This window comes from Dermochelys coriacea, chromosome 4, assembly GCF_009764565.3.
Source record: "Dermochelys coriacea isolate rDerCor1 chromosome 4, rDerCor1.pri.v4, whole genome shotgun sequence".
Lineage (NCBI taxonomy): Eukaryota > Metazoa > Chordata > Testudines > Dermochelyidae > Dermochelys > Dermochelys coriacea.
Window position 1 is genome coordinate 91,714,556 of NC_050071.1, and position 14,666 is coordinate 91,729,221.

Here is a 14,666-nt window from a genome sequence, read left to right on the forward strand (position 1 = left end):
TTGTTTAATTTTTTTAAAAAAAATATATATTTTGTAATATATAATTTAATAGTCAAAATCAGAATAGAAGATTTTGATTTTAATGAAAACAAAATGTTTTGATTGACCTAGAACCATTCCCGCCCCGCCCCCCCCAATTTCGTCTCTCAGGAAATTTTAAATGTTTTTGTTTTCATTCAGTTTTGGAATAAAGAAAAATTCAAAATTGTGGAATTTCCCATGAAATGGAAAATCTGGTTCCTATGCAGCTTTATGTGCAGCTCCTAATGCATGCTTGTCAGCTGGAATGTTCATAACGGGTGTACAATCCCCAACTTGCATAAGAGTTTTTGCATATTTAAGACAGATGCCTGCCAAAAACGTATGGGCCTGATTCAATGACTATTAAAGTCAACGGAGGGACTCCCATTGACTTCAGTAGGGTTTGGCTCAGATCTTGTATGCACTTCTGAGATTTGGCCCTTATCTTTTCACCAAGATTTGTGCTTTTGTTTGATTACAGCTGGAAATTGGAATTGCAGGAAGTGAAGATTTACATAAGGCGGAGTCTCAAAATAATATTTTTGAAAAGTTTCAGTCTATGTCTCTCTTACCTTATGTATATAGTCCCACAGATGTCAATGAGACTGCATGTCTGAATAAAGTGAGCAGGATTTGGCATCGGTTTCGGGACTAAAAGGCTCAGCGTAGTAAGAACAGGATTTGGAGTTTTGCACAACTTGATCACTGGTGTAGATTTTATCTAGGTCAATCTGAAGTTATTTACCATGTGATGGTTATTTGGGGTCCTTTGTGAAATGGTGTCTACATCACAAAAACCACAATCACAACTGTCAGTAGTAGGCACTTTTACTGCAGGTGAGGTAGATGGACCAAGGATTTAATGTCATGGAGACTGACTTGTATTCTTAGCCCTATTAGGATGTCTCTCCACTCCAAGATAGTACTGAAGCATTTAGGGACTGGCGGTGGGAGAATGTCATGGCCTGTGTAGTAACTGCTCTGCGGACAAATAAGATTTTAGTCTCCGAGACTGTGGGTCTGGTCCCTTTCAAGAACACTAAATTCACTTAAAAGAAATTCAGATTTGAGTACATCTATAAACAGATTATCCCTGAATCCTAACAAATGAGATTGCCATGAAATAATATGCAACTCTAAAACTCCACTTCTAGCCAATGCGAGCCTTCAAGAGCAGCTTCATCTTTATGGGGATCCATTTAAAGCCTTAAAACATCTATGGCTCTGTAATTTTGTCATGAGCACATAGTAAACATGTCTAAACATAGCTACTGTGAAAGTCTAGAAGTTATGAGTTAAGATATCACAATGTAAGAAGTAGGCCATTATCTAGAGTACAATTAGACTTAAGAAATGTGTTTTCACAGACAATTTTAGTATTCCAGTTACTAGAGAACTATTAATTACATTCGTTACACAAAAGACTGTATAAAATAAACAATTCATAAAATTTTATATTTCATTCAGGAAAAGGGAATTAATTGATTTAAAAGCACAAGTCAAAAATGTAATGAAAATAAAACATTAGTAGACACTGTTATTGATTTGTTAATAAACAATGCATATGTGATGCAGCTATGATATTAGAAAATAGGAATATTGATAGTTACAATTTATTATGGAGCATTTAGGTGTTTCCCACTTAACCAATGATTTCCCATTAACACACGGATGTTGACAGAAAAAGACCAAAGAAACCCTTGTGACTTTGCCAGAATGTCATAACAAAATAAAGGCTTAACCTGTTTCTGAAGGATTGACTTTCAAGCAGGAAACTGAGTTATTTTGGAAACAGCTAATGACACTGTTATTATTTCTCCTGAGTGATAAGGTTGATGGATATATACCATTTGTATTTAGCTTAATCCTTTCTCTCCCATGCTCTGGGTCCATCACTTACTCTATAGCATTGATCAACCAATGCGATTTAATAGCCATTAAAAAATGAAAATATAAACAAACATCCTCTTGCTCTTTCATTATCATATTTGACTTCATTGCAGGTGAACTATAAAACTCAAAGTATCAATTTTTCTTTGACAATAGATAAATGTGGAATTTTCAAAGGAGTGTAGGGGAGTTAGGTGCCCAACTCATTGAAATCCAATGGGAGTTGGGTACCTAAGTCTTAGGCACATTGGAAATCCTGGCCAAAGGAAATAAGTGAGATCTAATTCTGATCTTTCTTATGCAGCAGTATAATGTCATCACATATCTAGCAGGACAAGATGGGTTTGTGTAAAAAGTTCAAGTGTTCAGAGTAAAATACAGAGACAAGAAAATATGAGAGAGACAGTAACTGTTACAGGTGTTCAAACTCAAATGTAATTTACATGGCTGCTCATATTGAAACTGAAGTTAGACCTACACCATAAATTATTACAGCAAGTACATTGTGCTCTGTAATGCATTAATTACCCAACTCTACAATAATTGTTGCTTGTCCTCCTTATATGGTTTTGTAAAATATATTTTTAACTGATGGTAAAAAGGTTCTAGTTAAAGAGAAGAAACGTGCAATAAAAACATGATTTTACTGTCTCCCAACACTTCTTGAAGGTCAAAAGGGCAGATAAACAACTTCCTGCAGCTGTGGTTACATCTGGCACACGACTGCTGCAGAAAGCATGCTTTGGAAAGATAAACATATCAGGTTGTATCTACTTGATTTCCTACACTTTTGGATAAGGACTAGGGACTGAACTTGACCCTGTAGCTCCAGCAGTAATTAATATCAAATTTTTTTATTTTTTTTTACACTAATCAAAACTTGGCTGTGGTTGTGCATATTCAAAATCACCTGGCTCCAATGGTATAGTCTCCTTGATGTTCTTGTAACTGGGCATGATTTCTTACTACTCCTCTGCACTCAACCTTCTGGTGATCTTCTCATTTTATGTGTATAGTTAGCATCAGCTTCAGTCTGTCTCGGTCAATGAGATGTTTCAGGGGCTCCATACCCAGAGATCAGAAATGAGCTGTGAATCTGAACTTTATTCTTCATTCAGTCAGTGACAGACCTGGCAACAGCTAACTAGATACAGTAGCAGACTTAATCAACTACCCAACTCTCCCATCCAGTTCCTGGGCTCACAATGTATCAGTGGCCTTCAAATTATAGCAGCAGAGATTGAAAAATAGAATTCTCCTGTGGTGTATGAAGCAGCTGCTCTGTGAGGAGAGCTGAGCTGAACCTCCCCCTTGCTGAGTCAATAGAAGCTGTGGTGATTGTTTTGGAGGACAGTTTCAATTTGTATATCTTCAATCTAGCACATTATATTGGGGCTTTATGAAATTCTCTCAGACAATTGTTTTATTTTCTAAAGAAAATGATACTGTTGTCTCTTCACGCCAACTGATCCAGACTAAGGAAATGTAGTTCTATTTATATATTATAAAAGTATTTAAAATATGCCTATTCACAGTTCAGGACATATGCACAAACAAAATTCACTACCATCGTTTTAGGCACATGTACAAACCTAATTCACTTCTACTTACCTCCCCCTCCTGCCCTCACCAGCCCAACCAGAGGACCCTGGGAAAGAAATGAACTTTGCAATATTCGCTGATGGTCAGTAAAGTTTGGTTCCTGTGGAACACTGGGGAAGGTGGTGGGGGGCATATTTTGATCAAGAACTCTTCACTTAAATCCTTTGCCCCCAGCACCATCCCATTTCAATCTGGAAATGATTAGCTCAAATGCCCCAGCTGATCTGTGCTGGTTTTATGTAGGGTGTGTGTCTGCACTGCAATCTGGAGGTGTGATTGCAGCACGAATAGGCATACCCGAGCTAGCTCACTAAACATAACTGTGAAACCATCCCAAGTATGTACCCAGAGGTCCTGGGTGGGCTTGTACTCAGGAAGCTATCCTGGGCCACCACCAATGCTGCTGCAGCTTCACTGCTGTTTTTAGTGAGCTAGCTCACAGATCCCTAGATCCCAAGGCCAGAAGGGACCATGGTGATCATCAAGTCTGACCTCCTGTACAGAGCTTCTCTAAAATAATTCCTAGAGCTGATCTTGTAGAAAAACATCCAATCATGATTTAAAAATTGCCAGAGAGAAACCACCATGACCCTTGATACACTGTTCCAATGGTTGATTACCCTGACTTGTATAATGTATACCTTATTTCCAGTCTGAATTTGTCTAGCTTCAACTTCCAGCCGTTGGATTATGTTACACCTTTCTCTGCCGGACTGAAGTACCCATTAGCTCCGGTATGCCTACATATGCTGCTCCTGATTGCAGTGTAGACACACCTAGAGAGAAAAGTGTCTAAGCTAGTTAGGATTTATGAAAGTGTTCAGCATTGGCCTTTACAAATCAAAATGGATAGCTTGAATTGCCCCTAACCACATATAAGGAAACCAGGCCTCATTCCAGAACCCAGTTGTAGAGTGCTTCTTATAGGAAGCACCAAGACCACACGTGGGAGCTGATGTTTCCAAATAGTCTTCAGTAGAGCAAAGTAGAACCTATTGCTGCAATTTAATGTGGAAGGGACAAAACCTGAAAAAATACTCATGATTTTCTTGCTGCCTGCAGGGTCAATCCTGTCAGCTGCTCAGTGCTACCAGCTCTCTCTAAGTCAATGAGCGTGACACCCCTGCCATTACAGCCAATGGTAAAACTGTGATTTGGGATCAAGCCCAAATACTCAAGTTTCTTTTGATGTACCAATGACAGGAAACTGCTTGGCATACAGGAGATTCATGAACATTAGAAAGGGAAAATAAAAGCTTTATCCTCTCCCCAAATATGTTAAATTAACTAAAACGCTGAATTTTTTTTTATAGCTGGGACTCCCTGCAGTCATGATGGCTTGTACAGGTCTCTTACACCAACTCTCTGAACATGGGTGGCACATGAACCACCAGCTGGTGGAGGCTAGCCCCCAGGCCTGCCCCTTCCACTGGAGGCCCCACCCCCCCGAAGCCCAGATCCCCCCACGGCTGCCAGCCCCTTCCCCAGGCTAGTGCCCTGGAACTCACCAGGAGGACGGGCTGTATGACCCCAGTCCTGGAGTGCCAGGAGGGTGGGTGGTACAGCCTCAGCCTCAGAGCACCAGGCAGCACAGACCCAACCTCTCCAGTCCTGGAGCACCAGGAGGGCGGTCGGTGTGGCCCCGGCCTGAGCTGGGGCCACTACACAGGGGGAGCCGCAGAGAGGGTCTGGTGGTGAAGCGTGGGTGGGGCCATGGCTGGGTGTTTGGGGAGGCACAGCCTCCCCCAGCCTATACTACCCGCCACCTATGTTTCTGAAGTTTTGGTTCATGCTAGAACCCTAAGCATCAGCCCAATTCAAACCCCCTAAGACATAAGCTTTAGCTTTTCAACAGTTTTTCTTTTTGCTAATTCCTTTTCTTTACCGACTGCCCACCAGAGTCCAAAGTGAGCCAGATATTTTGAACACATAGCTGTTAGGAAATGGTTTCATAGAATCATAGAATCATAGAATATCAGGGTTGGAAGGGACCCCAGAAGGTCATCTAGTCCAACCCCCTGCTCAAAGCAGGACCAAGTCCCAGTTAAATCATCCCAGCCAGGGCTTTGTCAAGCCTGACCTTAAAAACCTCTAAGGAAGGAGATTCTACCACCTCCCTAGGTAACGCATTCCAGTGTTTCACCACCCTCTTAGTGAAAAAGTTTTTCCTAATATCCAATCTAAACCTCCCCCATTGCAACTTGAGACCATTACTCCTCGTTCTGTCATCTGCTACCATTGAGAACAGTCTAGAGCCATCCTCTTTGAAACCCCCTTTCAGGTAGTTGAAAGCAGCTATCAAATCCCCCCTCATTCTTCTCTTCTGCAGACTAAACAATCCCAGCTCCCTCAGCCTCTCCTCATAAGTCATGTGCTCTAGACCCCTAATCATTTTCGTTGCCCTTCGTTGTACTCTTTCCAATTTATCCACATCCTTCCTGTAGTGTGGGGCCCAAAACTGGACACAGTACTCCAGATGAGGCCTCACCAGTGTCGAATAGAGGGGAACGATCACGTCCCTCGATCTGCTCGCTATGCCCCTACTTATACATCCCAAAATGCCATTGGCCTTCTTGGCAACAAGGGCACACTGCTGACTCATATCCAGCTTCTCGTCCACTGTCACCCCTAGGTCCTTTTCCACGGAACTGCTGCCGAGCCATTCGGTCCCTAGTCTGTAGCGGTGCATTGGATTCTTCCATCCTAAGTGCAGGACCCTGCACTTATCCTTATTGAACCTCATTAGATTTCTTTTGGCCCAATCCTCCAATTTGTCTAGGTCCTTCTGTATCCTATCCCTCCCCTCCAGCGTATCTACCACTCCTCCCAGTTTAGTATCATCCGCAAATTTGCTGAGAGTGCAATCCACACCATCTTCCAGATCATTTATGAAGATATTGAACAAAACGGGCCCCAGGACCGACCCCTGGGGCACTCCACTTGACACCGGCTGCCAACTAGACATGGAGCCATTGATCACTACCCGTTGAGCCCGACAATCTAGCCAGCTTTCTACCCACCTTATAGTGCATTCATCCAGCCCATACTTCCTTAACTTGCTGACAAGAATGCAGTGGGAGACCGTGTCAAAAGCTTTGCTAAAGTCAAGAAACAATACATCCACTGCTTTCCCTTCATCCACAGAACCAGTAATCTCATCATAAAAGGCGATTAGATTAGTCAGGCATGACCTTCCCTTGGTGAATCCATGCTGACTGTTCCTGATCACTTTCCTCTCCTCTAAGTGCTTCAGGATTGATTCTTTGAGGACCTGCTCCATGATTTTTCCAGGGACTGAGGTGAGGCTGACCGGCCTGTAGTTCCCAGGATCCTCCTTCTTCCCTTTTTTAAAGATGGGCACTACATTAGCCTTTTTCCAGTCATCCGGGACTTCCCCCGTTCGCCACGAGTTTTCAAAGATAATGGCCAAGGGCTCTGCAATCACAGCCGCCAATTCCTTCAGCACTCTCGGATGCAATTCGTCCGGCCCCATGGACTTGTGCACGTCCAGCTTTTCTAAATAGTCCCTAACCACCTCTATCTCTACAGAGGGCTGGCCATCTCTTCCCCATTTTGTGTTGCCCAGCACAGCAGTCTGGGAGCTGACCTTGTTAGTGAAAACAGAGGCAAAAAAAGCATTGAGTTTCCCACCAATATGAATGAACTGAAACCATTCTGCATAATGTAATCCAATCAGGCTTCCTTTTCTTTCTCTCTGAAGGCTTGATCCTGCCAGTGGCTCATGGGATAGCGTTACCATGTGGATGGGATTAGCAAGTGCTGCACACAGTATGGCGACTCTGCAGATGCATATCCCCAGATGAGCCCAGTGCACATGGCTGTATAGCAAAGCAATGACTCACCAGTGTGGTGCCTCCTGTTGGTCATCTTGGGAATTAACTTTTCAGCATACAGAGTGCCTCCTCCTGGCCAGTGGCTTGCCTGACTCAGGCCCCATGTCCCTCCTGGACCCCAGTGCCCTTTGCCCAGGGGTTCTGCCCACTGCAGTATCCCCTCGCTATGGGTCTCCCCTCCCAGGGGAACCCCCAACCCTCTAAACCCACATTGCCTCAGTGGCTACTGCCAGTCATCATCTAGCCCGTTCACTGGGGCAGACTGCAGTCTGTAAACCACTCATCATTGGCAAGGAGTTAGGACCTGCTGCCTTTGCCTGTTCCCAGGCTGTATCTCTGCAGCCTCAATACCTCTGTAGGCTTTCACCAAGGCCTGCAGCCTGGGGGTTTACCAGGCTGGAGCTCCCGAGCTCGCCTGGCCTGGCCTGGCCTGGCCCCTTACTCCCAGGCAGCTAGCCCTTCTCCCTCTAAGGTGGGGGAGAGACTCTTACAGCTCCTGGCCCTCAGCCCTCTTATAGGGCCAGCTGTGGCCTGATTGAGGCGTGGCCCCAACTGTGGCTGCTTCCCCCAATCCGCCTAGCTTTTCCCAGCCGCAGCCCTCTCCAGGGATGCTTTTAACCCTTGCCTACTGGAGTGGGGGCAGCCTCCCCACTACAGGCTGCCATATAGCAGAGGCAGTCTGCCCGCACCCAACTCCACAGGAATGTGCAGAGGGCAGAAGAGACGTGATGATGGGTGTAGTCATGACCAGGTACCACATCTCCTGTGAACATGCTATCTAGAAGGTGGTGGTGTTGCCTGGAAGATGCTCTCCATACCCTCCAGATTCTCCTGCACCTACTGACTTCAAGTGCATGGGCCATCTGGACAGACAGGGACCAGGCAAAGAACTACAGGGACCAAGGAGCACTCTGGCACTGGACACAGGAAGCCCTGCTGGAGAATGGGGGTACCTGAAGGCTGCTCAGCCCATGATGGCCCCACCTCAGTCAGCTGGAGAAGTGAGCCTAGACAGAATCCCCTCCTTGTGCTGTTGTGGAGCTGAGCCATGTGCTCATCTGTGGTGTGTGCACCTCCTCTCAACAGGGCCTGTCCCCTGCCTCATGGGTGGGTTTTCCATCATACACCACTTTGCAGAGTGCTCAGTGCATTGCTGCAGGTTTCTGTGTGCTCAGAGGTGGCTGAGATCCATACATCAGCAGGATCAAGCCCTAACGGTTGATCCAACTCCCATTGAAGTTAATGGAAAAAAGCCTCATTGCCTTCTATGGGGTCAGATTGGAACCTTATTTCACATTACTCTTTGTTTATCCACAATTAGATATACATGGACAGTAGCAGCATAGGTGTTTGCACAATATTTATGTTAAATAAATGCCCTGAGTTTCCAGTCAGGATCTGGACCTTGTTATGCTGGGTGTTGTACAAATACATGTTCCCTGAATCTTAAGAGTTTACAGTGTAAATCCAAGATCCTGGAATTGAATTTTTGCAGGTGGACACTTATATCAGTGTGAAGTTCACCCACATGGAGCTAGTTACAGGATTGGGGTCTAAGACGAAAAGCAGATATAGGAGGTGTGGAAAGGAGGAGGGGATGCAATAAAATATATACAATATTCTCTCTCTCACACGTGCGTGTGCACGTGTGTGTATCTGCTTACTCAATATTATTGGGCCAGATTCTTTGCATCTGTCTTCACGACTTTTTAGGTGACAAATCTGAGGACCTGTCGCAGATTGAGGTGTCATTGGATGAGGTTTTTGGAACAAATTGATAAACTAAACAGTAATAAGTCAACAGGACCTGATGGTATTCACCCAAGAGTTCTGAAGGAACTCTAATATGAAATTGCAGAACTACTAACTGTAGTATGTAACCTATCATTTAAATCAACTTCTGTACCAAATGATTGGAAGATTGCTAATGTGACACCAATTTTTAAAGAGGGCTCCAGAGGTGATCCTGGCAATTACAGGCCGGTAAGTCTGACTTCAGTACCAGGCAAACTGGTGGAAACTATAGTAAAGAACAAAATTGTCAGACACATAGATAAACATAATTTGTTTGGGAAGAGTCAGCATGGTTTTTGTAAAGGGAAATCATGCCTTACCAATCTACTAGAATTCTTTGAGCTGGGTCAACAATCATGTAGACAAGGGAGATCCAGTGGTTATAGTGTACTTAGATTTTCAGAAAGCCTTTGACAAGGTCCTTCACCAAAGGCTCTTAAGCAAAGTAAGCTAGCTGTCATGGCATAAGAGGGAAGGTCCTCTAATGGATTGGTAAATGGTTAAAAGATAGGAAACAAAGGGTAGGAATAAATGGTCAGCTTTCAGAATGGAGAACGGTAAATAGTGGTGTCCTCCAGGTGTCTGTACTGGGACTAGTCCTATTCAACATATTCATAAATGATCTGGAAAAAGGAGTAAACAGTGAGGTGGCACAATTTGCAGATGATACAAAACTACTCTAGATAGTTAAGTCTCAAGCAGACTATGAAGACCTACAAATGGCTCTCACAAAACTGGGTGAGTGGGCAACAAAATGGCAGATGAAGTTTAGTGTTGATAAAGGCAAAGTAATGCACATTGGAAAACATAATCCCAACTGTACATATAAGATGATGGGGTCTAAATTAGCTGTTACCACTCAAGAAAGAGGTCTTGAAGTCATTGTGGATAGTTCTCTGAAAACATCCACTCAATATGCAGTGGCAGTCAAAAAAGCGAACAGACTGTTGGGAATCATTAAGAAAGGGATAGATAATAAGACAGAAAATATTATATTGCCTCTATATAAATCCATGGTATGTCCACATCTTGAATACTGCGAGCAGATGTGGTTGCCCCATCTCAAAAAAGATATCTTGGAGTTGGAAAAGGTTCAGAAAAGGGCAACAAAAATGATTAGGGGTATGGAACAGCTTCCATATGAGCAGTGATTAATAAGATTGGGATTTTTCAGTTTGGGAAAGAGATGACTGATGGGGGATATGATAGAGGTCTATAATATCATGACTGGTGTGGAGAAAATAAATAAGGAAGCGTTATTTACTCCTTCTCATAACACAAGAACTAGGGGTCACCAAATGAAATTAATAGGCAGCAGGTTTAAAACAAACAAAAGGAAGTATTTTTTCGTACAATGCACAGTCAACCAGTGGCACTCCTTGCCAGAGGATGTTGTGAAGGCCAAGACTATAGCAGTGTTAAAAAAAGAACTAGATAAGTTCATGGAGGATAGGTCTATCAATGGCTATTAGCCAGATGGGCAGAGATGGTGTCCATAGCCTCTGTTTGCCAGAGTCTGGGAATGGGTAACGGGATGGATCACTTGATGATTACCTGTTCTGTTCATTCCCTCTGTGGCACCTGACATTGACCACTGTTGGAAGACAGGATACTGGGCAAGATGGACCTTTGGTCTGACCCAGTGTGGCCATTCTTATGTTCTTATCCTCAGTTGGTATAAATAAGTGTAGCTCCATTGACTTCAGTTGACTACAGCAGCTGCGGATCTGATCAATATTATTGTTACCAATAGACAACTTGTCAGCTATCCCTGTCTGTCCCTCAATGTGGCCCTCACTATGGATTCCACTATGACTTCCACTGATATGAATGGTACTGAAGAATCTGGCCCTGTATAACCAAAACTCTGATCTACCTTACTGGCCCAGGGAAGTGAGGTCTTAACATTCCACTCGATGGCATTTTGCTGTTTAGAGATTTGTCTATTTGGGTACAATATGATAACTTTTGAATGCCACATCCAATCAATTCCAAAATTTCAGGAACTATTCTAGGCATCAATAGGCAGAGCCCTATTGATTTTTGGGAAAACTAGAAAAACTAATAAAGGGAAATGGCATGGGGGACTCATTGGTCCCTGGCATCTGGTAGGAGAGCCAGCAGCTTCTACCAGGTTTGTAATTGTCTGTAGATCAAAGAACCTTGATGGCAGCCATTAACACCTTCCAGTATAAAAATGCCCAACCTACCAATATAGTTGAACATGTTGACACACTGAATGACTTACTTTGTAGTCAGAAAGAAAATAAATAAGAATGGTAAAGAGGAAGGTTGGAATTGATGGGAAAGGAAGGACCCTGGTATGGAGGGGAGGAGGAATGAGGGGCACACAGAGCCCCTGGCATGTGTGGGGAGAATGGGAGACAACGATGTATGGGCTTCAGGGAGACCCTGAAATAGAGGGTGATGAGAGGATGGCAAACGAAACTTGTTGAGTAGAATAGAGGAATATAAGTAGCCCCTGGTGTATGCAATAAGCTCAGCCTACAGAAGCAACCAAATTGCGACCCTTTAGTGACTAGTCTTTTATGGCTGCAGTTACCATAGTGTCTGAATGTCTCACAGTCTTTAATGTATTTAGCTTCACAACACCCCTCAGAGGTAGGGAAGTACTATTACCTCCTGGGGACTGTGGCATAGAGCAGCTAAGTGACTTGTCCAAGGTCACACAAGAGACAGAACTGGGCCCTGAACCCTGGGTCCCCCAGCTAGTGCCCTAACCACTACACAACCCTTCCTTTCTATGCACTAGGAATTGTAAATTTGGACCACATTTTGCAGAGACCACTGAACAGCTGTGGGATTCTGACCACCGTTAGCCACTACCAGTCAGGGTCAGCTTTAAACCAGGGTTGAAAGGCTCAGCAGACAGGGCCAGCTCCAGCTTTTTTGCAGCCCCAAGCGGTGAAGGGAAAAAAAAAACCAAACCAAGCCTGGTTGAGCTGCCACCGAAGTGCTGCTGAAGAGGACGAGAGGGACTGCAGGGCCTGCCGTCGAATTGCCGCCGAAGACCCGGACGTGCCGCCCTGATGACGGATGGAGTGCCGCCCCTTTCCATTGGCCATCCCAGGCACCTGCTTCCTTCTCAGGTGCCTGGAACTGGCCTTGACAGAAGAGCATGACCAATCTTTGCCTTGACTTGATAAAGCTTCTTTAATATTTTGGGGTGGAATTTTCAAAGCTGCCTACAGGGTCTGGATGCCCAGTTCCTATTAAAATGAATGGGAATTGGGTGTCCAAATCCCCAGTGTGGCTTGGAAAATCTCAGCCCCAGGACTTGGTAGGACTGTATCCTAAGGACCAGATAGCTAGAGAGAGAGATGTATGACAGAAGCTAGCATAGGAAGGTATACATTCATACCTCTCTGCACCAGCGTGGTCCTCTGAGCCACAGGAGGGATTGATTCTGGAGGAGAACAGGCTGCATTGCTGCTGCCATCCTCCCTCAGGATTTTCCACCCTGGGGAGGCAGGTTTCGGTTGCAGGAAGCCCATTGATGGCAGCCACTGAGGGCATCCCACATTCCCGTTGCTCACACACTTTTTGGGACAGTGCTGGCTCTAAAGAGGCCCCAGGCAAAGGGGAGGTTGTGCTGCTTTCTGCCACTGTTGTATAGATAACTTTATGCTTCTGAACCTGGGCTTATACTAGCTGAAGCCCACATAGCTTTGGGCTGAATTTACCCCTCTATATGTGTTTTAGATTTTCAAGCTAAACTCTGGAGAAGCAAAAACTGAAAGGATCTGCTAACGTTCCAAAATAATTCACCCCCCAGTTTTGCTGCAGGTCAGATTAGATCAGCACTTTTTCACATCTCAGTTGTAACAACAGCTAACAGCTCAAACACATCAGCAATACCTGTAGCAGCTGAGAGTACAGAAGTCATTTGATGTTGCTTATTTCCCTCCTACTTCCTGGCTGATGGACACTGGAAGCCATACAGAGAATAACGTTTACATTGCGGTGTTTCTACCAAACTGCTGACTAAACACTTCGCAAGATCACAGAAAGTTCCATATCTTCTGATTAGCATTTAGAGAACCTAGACAACTGGGAGGGAACCACAGGAGACCAGGAGGCTGCCATCCACAATGGTTTAGAGAGGAAAGAGTCAATCAGTGGCTGATAAGCCTTAGCAATGATAAATCACAAACATGACTCCAGGCTTAGGAATTCACAGCACAATCTGTCATTAAATCCCCCTGCTCTTATATCTGATTAGCTTTTGCCTTTTTAAATGATCAGTTGAGGCATCAGTAAGAAAGCAGAAACTACTGTGCAGTGCATGGCAATTGTAACAGTAAGTAGTGCATAGACATATACATGCAGAACTGGTTGCTAGTAGATCACAGCTGGAGGAACTGCAACTTTGGAAAGGTTTTGGTTCAGGACTGTTAAGCCTTGTCTGTTAGAAAGAGGGAGATTTTAAAATGTAAGCTTTCCAAGTTCCCATTGAAGTATATTGCAAAATCCTTCATCACATCATGGAGATACTTTAAATAAACTGCCTTAAAATCAAGAGGGAGCATCTCTCCAATTGGGTAAGTGCAGTTTGGGCCAGGGACTTGTCCTAACCTCTGTTAAAATGTAACATGTGTGGCTGCCAAGTGTATTTATAAATTTTGCCCTATAGATCTCTGAGGAAGGTGAAAAAAGGATAAGGGCCAATGGATAATCTCATACTGTAGTAACACAGAAGAAGTTGTGTTGCAGAAGCAGGATTTGCCATTTCTGTTAGTCAGTGTACTGGTGTGTTATATTTACTTGAAATAAAACTAAGTACTAAGCAATTAGAAATGACTGAATTTTTAAGGACCAGTATAGGACTGTGCTTATTAAGGGTCTCATTTTGGCACCTTTATTCATGTTAATTAGTATCTTACCTTCCATATTGCAAAGTAAGGTACTAATCAGTGTGAGTGAGGAGGCCCTAATGGAGTGTTTTCCCTGCTTATTGTACCCTAATCTGTATCTACATTTCATCTCTTATTGTTTTGGACATACTATCCCTCATGTGCAATCCAGTAAACTTTATGGTATAAGCATGGCCTAGACCTTAACACTGGAGGACCCCAATTTGCTAATGGCTAGATTGGGAGCCCCTTAGTCACACTGGTGACCAGTCACTCACATGAGAAGGCCTATTGTCATGAGTAACTGGTCACCAGTGTGACTAAGGGGCTCCCTCTTATGGCCCCAAAACACTACTTACTTGTTCCTTCTGAATAACTGCTCCTGAAAAATTCATGGAAAGAGCTTTTAAAACTCAGTGTAGGAGCATATAGAATCTGGAAAGTGCATAGAGAGGTGCCTTGCTGTTGAGTACTTTGAAATTTTGAATACTAGTTGGCACATTGTTAGATGTAATAAGACAATGCCATTTATTTTTTCTTAGCTTCTTAAGCCCGAGTCACAAAATGCTTCACAGCTGGTTACATTTTATAGTCAAGGGATGACAGACAATGGTCAATAGTTTCATGAGCC